We start from the raw sequence: 8,791 nt of genomic DNA, 5'->3' as shown, positions 1-8,791 counted from the left end.
CAGTTTCATCCATGTTATGAGATGCTTCACAGATTCATCATTGTTCTTTATCTTTGCATAATACTGCATTGTGTATATGTACCATAGTTTGTTTATCCATTCATCTGTTGATGGGCATCTAGGTTGTTTCCATCTTTCTGCTGTTGTGAACAGTGCTGCAGTGAATATCGGTGTGTATATGTATATTTGTGTGATGGCTCTTATTTCTCTAGGTTATATTCCTAGGAGTGGGATTGCATTTTGTAGTGCTTTTTCTTATGGTGCTGATGTTTTCTTTGTTCCTCTTATTCTCCTGTGCTGAATTCCTTTTGTTTGTGGATTTTTTTTCATTTCTCTTGTTTTTGTAAGTTTTGTTTTTACTGAGACTTTACATTTTTCCTCTTTATTTTGCTGAGTAGGTTTGTTAACTTCCTTTGTGGCTACCTTGAAATTTACCCATATCTTCGTAGATTTGAACCAGTCTATTATTACTTGGTATTGCCTTGCCTTCCTCTCCATTAGAAGTTCTATACCTACACCGTTTATTCCTTCTTTTATGTCCTGATGCTGTTGTCATTTACAGATTAACCTCTCTGGTTCCCTGTTGTAATTCTTTTGGTTTTGGATAGTCCTTAAGAACTCATTTCCTAGGTTGGTATCTGGCTAGTACAATCCTGTGTCCTAGATTCAGCCTGTGGTCTGACGTTGTTTGTTCTCAGCTCGAAGAACTCCCTTTAATAATTCTTGTAAGTTTGGTTTGGTTTTTACATATTCCCTTAATTTCTGTTTATCAGGAAATGACCTAATTTCACCATCATATTTGCACAAGAGTTTTGCAGGATATATTATTATTGGCTGGAAGTTTTTTTCTTTCAAGGTGTTATTTGTGTCATTCCATTGCCTTCTTGCCTGCATGGTTTCTGCCAAATAATCCAAGCTTAGTCTGATTGTATCTCCTCTGTATGTGACTTTTCGTTTTTCTCGAGCTGCTCTCAGGATTCTTTGTCTTTGGTTTTAGCGAGTGTGATTATGATATGCCTTGGTGATTTTCTTTTGGGGTCTGTCCTATATGGGGTTCATTGAGCTTGTTGGATGGTTAGCTTTTCATCTTTCATGATATTGGGGAAGTTTTCTGACAGCAGTTTTTCCATGATCCTCTCTGTGTTTTCTGTTTTCTCCTCCTGTGCTGGATTTCTGATCACTTGCAGATTTTTGCTTTTGATTGTATCCCACATAATTCTCAAGGTCTCTTCATTTTTCTTAGTTCTTTTTTCTGGTTTTTCCTCGAACAGATTTATATCCAAGTGTTTATCTTCAATTTTGCTGATCCTGTCTTCCATTGTTTAAAACCTGCTCCTCAGCCCTTCTGTGACATTGTCCATTTCTGAAATCTTGTTGTTTATCTTTTGCATTTCTAATTGTTGCTTTTGTATGGTTTCTAGTTGTGCATTTATTTTAGCATTTTGTTCCTGTATTATTTTCTTGAATTCTTCCATTTTTGGGTGTATTTTCCATGAATTTATCTATTTTTCCCTCATTTTTTGTGGCGTTTTGCTTAAACTCTTGGGTAATTCTGAATATTAGGGATTTGAATTCCGTATCAGTTAGGTCTAGTGCCTTTTCTTCTACTGGAAAGGCATCTGGTGTTTTATTTTGGAAGCCTACTAGAACCATTCTGTCCTGTTTTTGTAAATGTTTTGATATTGTCTGCTGTCTTCAGGGCACTCATTGGTTATTTTCCTCATTTATTTATTGTAGATTTGTTTGTTTCTCCCTGCTTTTTTGTTTTATTTGGTTCTGTCAGAGCAGGTGGGCTGTGCGTACTTTGTTGTTTGCTCATCTGTGGACATGATAGTTTTCACCTCCTTCTCCAATGGGCAGGGTCAGTCACTCTCGTATGGTACAGCAGGGTAGGTCCAGCTGAAGGGGAGTTGCTGGGATGGTTTGTTTGTGGCACATACTAGGGCTGACAGTGTGGACTGGGAATCAGTACAGGGCAGGTTCCAGTAGGCCGTGCCAGTACTGCTTGGGAGTGTGAAGTTCACCGCATGGTGCAGGTAGGCAGGAAGGAGGGGGTAGATTGTGATGTGTGGAGCTAAGATTGGTATGGGAAGGAGGAGAGAGAGAAGAGACGAACAGGAGCCAAAAACCTACACACAAACAAAAAAGAGTGCTAAGGGAGCTTCCTATTGGAGTGGAGAGATAAGAGACTGAGCAATGAGGAAAAACAAAAATGAAAAGAAAAAGGGTAAAAGAGAAACTGAATAAATTGAGAAACTGGAAATGAAGAAAGACAAAAAGGAAAGAAGAGAGAGAAGAAAATAAAACATAGAAACAAGAAGAGCAAAAAACAAAAAACAAGAAAAAAGAAATGCCCCCAGAGATGGCCCTGTACCTCTGCACTGAGTAAGGGTAGTACGTACGCAGTACGCAGTATGCAGTAGTGCCTGGCTAGAAGGGGCTCCCAAGCCGAGAAAAGAAAAAGAAAACAAACAAATCAAAACAGAACAAATCAGAGCAAACAAACAAAAAAGCCCCAGGAGTCCTACCAGCGTGGCGGCACAGTCTGGGAAGCAGTTTCACAGTCAATCGCTGTTTTGCAGCCTTTCAGGAAGAAGGAAACATGGCGCACGTAGCCAGGTATTTGAGAGAAAGGAGGGGGAGGTGGTGAGAGGTAAGGAAGAAATCTAAACAAGCAGAAAAAAACAACACTGGCAGCCAACCAAAGGCACTCAGGGAGCTGCCAGTGTGGGCAGGTGGAATCCAAGTGACGCCAGGGTTCTTCCTGTCCAGGAGGCTGTGGCTTCAGGAAGCAGAGGAGGCAAAGTGGGGGTGAAGAAGGGTGGGGGTGGGAAAGCCTATATCGCTGGTTACCGGTTGTTCTGTCTCCTGCTGGAAGCTCCGTGGAGCTGCTTTCTCATACCCCTTGTTCGCTGATATCTGATAGGAGTCCAAGATGGCAGATCCGTGCTGATAAGGGACCTCTGCATGTATCGCTCCTTGCACTCTGTTCTCAGTCAGTTTCTTATTCCATTCGGCCCTTGGCTGAGTTCTTTATGTCTTCATTTGATGCTTAGGGTTTCAGGATTGATGTGTGACTCTGTTTGACTTAGTTTTTCTTATCTTTGCTGTGGAGAGACAGCATGGTGCTTCTTACTATAGTGCCATATTGCCCGGAAGTCAATGTGTAAATCTAACTAGGTTGCAAGGTTAAAAAAAAAATTTGCCGTAGAGTTGATTCTGACACATGGCGACCTCAAGTGTTTCAGAGTAGAACTGTGTTCCATAGGGTTTTTAGTGGCTGTTATCTTTTGAAAGTAGATCACCTGGCCTTTCTTCCAAGGTACGTCTGGGTGGATTCAAACCACCAATCTTTCAGTTAGTAACCTAGCGCTTAACAGATTGGACCATACAGGGACTCCTTGTTGCAGCATACAGGGTCAATATGCAAAAATCAATTGTATTTCTATGTACCAGCAATGAGTAATTAGAGACTGAAATAAAAATAGTACAATATATAGTAACGTCACCACCACCAACAACAATAACAAGAATAAAAAATAACAAAACAAACTATGGAATAATACTTAAGGATCCATCTAACACAATACGTGCAAAAATATCTAAATAAATGGAGAGGTATACTATATTCATGGATTGAATGAATCAATAGTTTCAAGATGTCAATTCCCTGTCCAATTAATCTATAGAAACATCATCCTCCCAATCAAAATTCCAGCAAGATATTTTCTAGAAATAGACAAATTTGTTCTCAAACATGTATGTAAAATCAAAAGAACCCAAACCCAAGAAAATTTGAGAAAAAGAACAAATTGGAGGATTTAGAATACTTGATCTCAACACTCAAACTATAAGGATACCAAGCCAAAAAAAAAAAAAAAAAAAAAAACCAATGTCACAAAACAATATGTGTATCGTTTAATGAGAAACTAATTTGCTTTGTAAACCTTCATCTAAAAAACAAAAAAAAAAAAAAAAAATCCGTCACCATCAAGTTGATTCTGACTCACAGCGACCCTATAGCACAGAGTAGAACTACTCCAGAGGGTTTCAAGGACCTGCTGGTGCATTCGAACTGCCAACCTTTTGGTTAACAGCCAAACACTTAACCACAGCACCACCAAGACCTCATAAGGATACAGTAATCTTTACTATGTGTGAGTCTATCTGCTTTCTCCTTCCTCCACCTGATCCTACATCCTTCAAAGGCACAGCCAATCTCACTAGTTTTTGAAAGAAGGTGGTAAAGTGTAGTGGTTTCAAGCCTGGTTCTGTTGCCAGAGTGCCAGGTTCAAATCTTGCACACCACTTCCTAGCTGTGTGACTGGGTAAGTTACCCAGCCACTCTAGCCTTTCTTCCTATATAAAATGAGGATAGTGGGCAACATGGCACTATAGGCAGAAGTACCACACCATCCCTCCACAGCAAAGATCAAAAAACTAAGCCAAACAGAGAAAATGGCAATCCTGAATCCCTAAGCATCAAATGAAGAGATGAAGAACTCAGCCAAGCACTGTATGGAATAAGAAACTGACAGAGAATATAGAGAGAGGAGAGATACATGCAGAGGTCTCCTATCAGGTACTGCAGCCTGGATCCGCCATCTTGGACTCGTATCAGAGACCAGCGAACAGGGGATACAAGAAAGCAGCTTCACCGAGCTTCCAGCAGGAGACAGAACAACTGGTAACAAGCGATATACACTTTCCCATCCCCCAACCTTCTTCACCACCACTCAGCTGGCTCTGCTTCCTGTGGCCAGTCTCTTGGCCAGGAAGCACCACTATCACTCCGGTGTCACTTGGATTCCACGGCCCGAACTGGCCGGCTCCCTAAGTGCCATTTGTTGGTTGCTGGTGTTGCTTTTTTCCTCTTCATTAGATTTCTTCCTTACCTCTCACCATCTCCTTCTCCTTCCTCTCAAATACCTGGCTCCATGCGCCAGCTTTGCTTCTTCCTGAAAGTCTGTGAAACTCCGATTTAATGTGAAACTGCTTCCTGGCCCGTGCTGCCACAGTGGTGGGATCCCAGGACTTTTTGTTTGTTTGTTTTGAATTGTTCGTTTGTTTTTTTCTTTTTCTTTTCTCGAATTGGGAGCCCATTCTAGCCGGGCAGTACTGTGTGGCTTGGGACCTACCACCTCAGTTTGCACAGGTACACAGAGGGATCCCTGAGAGCATTTCTTTTTTCTTGTTATTTTGGGGGCTGTTTTTTTACTGTTTTTCTTTGGGGATTTTTCTTGTTATTTTTTATTTTTTATAGTTTGTTTTTTTTCTTTTCGCTCTTTTTCCCTTTTTGTCTTTCTTCATCACTTGATTTCTGTCTCTCTGTACTTTCCTTCTCTTCCTGACCCCTGAATACATAGTCCTGAGTGACACCTCTACCCCTTCTATCCAGGCTGTACTTCACGGTCTGGAAGCAACTTCCCCAGACCTCACAGCCCCACCAGAGGGATCCCTGGGAGCTTTGCTTTTCTTCTTTCTTTCTAATTTTTATTTATTCAATTTTTCTTTTCTTTTCTTATTCTCTTTTTTGTTTTTCTCCACTTCATAGTCTCTCATCTCTCCACTCCAATGGCAAGCTCCCCTAGCACTCTTTTGTTTCTATGTTTTTTGGCCCCCGTTCCTCTCGCCTCTCTCCCATACACATCTTAGCTCCACACATCACAGTCTCCCCACTCCATCCCGCCTACCTGCACCATGCATTGAACATCACACCACCAAGCAGCACAGGCATGGCCTACCAGAACCTGTCCTGCACTGATTACAGGCCCACCCTGCTGGCCGTAGTTAGTGCCACAAACAACCCATCCCAGCAACTCCTCTTAGCTACACCTGGCCTCCTGTACCATAATTGAGCGACTGATCCTGCCAACTGGAGAATGAGGCAAAAAGTATCATGCCCAAAGATGAGCAAACAACAAAGAAACCACAGCCTGCCTACTCAGACATAGCAAAATAAAACAAAAAATCAGGATAAAACAAACAAACCTACAATCAATAAATGAGGAAAAGAACTACTGCATGCCCAGAAGACAGCAGACAATATCAAAACATTTACAAACACAGGACAGGATGGTTCCAGTAGGCATCCAAAATAAAACACCAGTTGACTTTCCAGTAGAAGAAAAGGCACTAGAACTACCTGCTAGGGAATTCAAATCTCTAATATTCAGAGGTATCCAAGAGTTGAAGCAAAAAGCAGACAAAAATGTGGAAAAAATACACAAATTCATAGAAAAGGCAGACAAATTCATGGAAAATACAGATAAAAAAATGGAATAAATCAGGAAAATAATACAGGAACAAAATGCCAAAATAAATTCACAACTAGAAATCATACAAAAACAACAATTAGAAATCAAAAAGATAAACAATAAGATTTCAGAAACGCACAGTGTCATAGAAGGGCTGAGGAACAGGTTTGAAATGGTGGAAGACAGGATCATTGAAATTGAAGACAAATACTTGGATACAACTCTGATGAACAATTAGAAAAAAGAATGAAGAAAAATGAAGAAACCCTGAGAATTATGTAGGATACAATCAAAAGCAAAAATATCTGCAAGTGATTAGAATTACAGAACAGGTGAAGAAAACAGAAAAGAGAGAGGATCATTGAAGAACTGCTGACAGAAAACTTCCCTATATCATGAAAGATGAAAAGCTGGCCATCCAAGAACCTCAACGAACCCCATATAGGATAGACTCCAAAAGAAAATCACCAGGGCATATCATAATCACACTTGCTAAAACCAAAGACAAACAAAGAATCCTGAGAGCAGCTCGAGAAAAACAAAAAGTCACATACAGAGGAGAAACAATAAGACTAAGCTCAGATTATTCGGCAGAAACCATGCAGGCAAGAAGGCAATGGGATGATATATATAAAACTTGAAAGAAAAACATTGCTGGCCAAGAATAATATATCCTGCAAAACTCTTGTTCAAATATGATGGCGAATTTAGGTCACTTCAAGATAAACAAAAATTAAGGGAATATGTAAAAACCAAACCAAACTTACAAGAATTATTAAAAGGAGTCCTTTGATCTGAGCACAAACAACACAGGCTGAATATAGGATGCAGGATTGTACCAGCCAGATATTAATCTAGGAAATGAACTCTCAAGGACTATACAAAACCAAAAGAAATACAACAGGGAATCAGAGCAATTAATCTGTAAATGACAACAACATCAGAACAATAAAAGAAGGAATAAACAGTGTAGATATAGATCCTTCTAATGGAGAGGAAGGCAAGGCGATACCAAGTAATAATAGACTGGTTCAAATCTAGGAAGTTAAGGGTAAATTTCAAGGTAACCACAAAGAAATTTAACAAACCTACTCATCAAAATAAAGAGGAAAAACATAAAGTCTCAGTAAAAACAAAACTTACAGAAACAAAAGAAATGAAAAAAAAAATCCACAAACAAAAGGAATTCAGCACAGGAGAATAAGAGGAACAAAGGAAAAGTCTGCACTATTAAAAAAAAAAAAAAAGAACTACAAAATGACAGCAATAAACTGACACATCAATAATTACACTGAATGTAAATGGCTTAAATGCATCCATAAAGAGACAGAGAGTGACAGACTGGGTGTAGAAAACAGGATCCATCAATATGCTGTCTACAAGAGACACACCTTAGAAAAAAAGAAGTAAATTTATTAAAAATCAAAGGTTGGAAAAAATATATTGAGCAAACTACCAAAAAAGAGCAGGAGTGGCAATACTAATCTCAGATAAAACAGACTTTAAATCAAAATACACTATAAAAGACAAAGAAGGACACTATAATGATTAAAGGACGATCCACCATGAAGACATAACCATAAGAAACATCTATGCACCCAATTACAGGGCTCTCAAATACATAAAACAAACTCTAACAGCACTGAAAAGAGAAATTGACAGTTCCTCAATAATAGTAGGAGACTTCAACACACCAATCTCAGTGAAGGACAGAACATCTAAAAAGAAACTCAGCAAAGATACAGAAGACCTAAAGGGCACAATCAGCCAACTTTACCTCATAGACATATATAGAACACTCCACCCTACATCTGCAAAGTACACATTCTTTTCCAATGCACATGGAACATTCTCCAGAATAGACAACATCTTAGGCCACACAGCAACCCTCAACAAGCTCCAAAACGTTGAGATAATACAAAGTATCTTCACTGACCACAACACCATTAAGGTAGAAATTAACAACAGGAACAGCAAGGAAAAAAAATCAATTACATAGAAACTGAATAACACCTGCTTACAAACCACAAATCAGACATGGAATAAAAAAAATTCCTAGAATCAAACGAGAATGAAAAAACATCATACCAAAACCTTTGGGACACAGCAAAGGCTGTCCTCAGAGGACAATTTACAGCAATAGAGGCACACATCAAAAAAGAAGAAAAGCACAAAATCAAAACATTAACTACACAACTCAAACAAATAGAGAACAGCAAGAAAAGCCCACTGCCACCAGAAGAAAGGAAATAATAAAGATCAGAGCAGAAATAAATGAAATAGAGAATAGAAAAACAATAGAAAGAATCAACAAACGAAAAGTTGGTTCTTTGAAAGAATCAACAAGCTTGACAAACGACTGGCCAGACTGACAAAAGAAAAACAGGAGAGGATGCAAAAAACCCAAATAACAAATGAAATCGGGGACATTACAACAGACTCAACTGTAATAAAAAGGATCATGACAGAGTATTATGAAAAACTATACTCCAACAAATTTGAAAACCTAGAGGAAATGGATAAATTTCTAGAAA

Source organism: Trichechus manatus, unplaced genomic scaffold, assembly GCF_000243295.1.
Source record: "Trichechus manatus latirostris isolate Lorelei unplaced genomic scaffold, TriManLat1.0 scaffold00059, whole genome shotgun sequence".
NCBI lineage: Eukaryota > Metazoa > Chordata > Mammalia > Sirenia > Trichechidae > Trichechus > Trichechus manatus.
Note: the sequence above shows the minus strand (reverse complement) of the source record.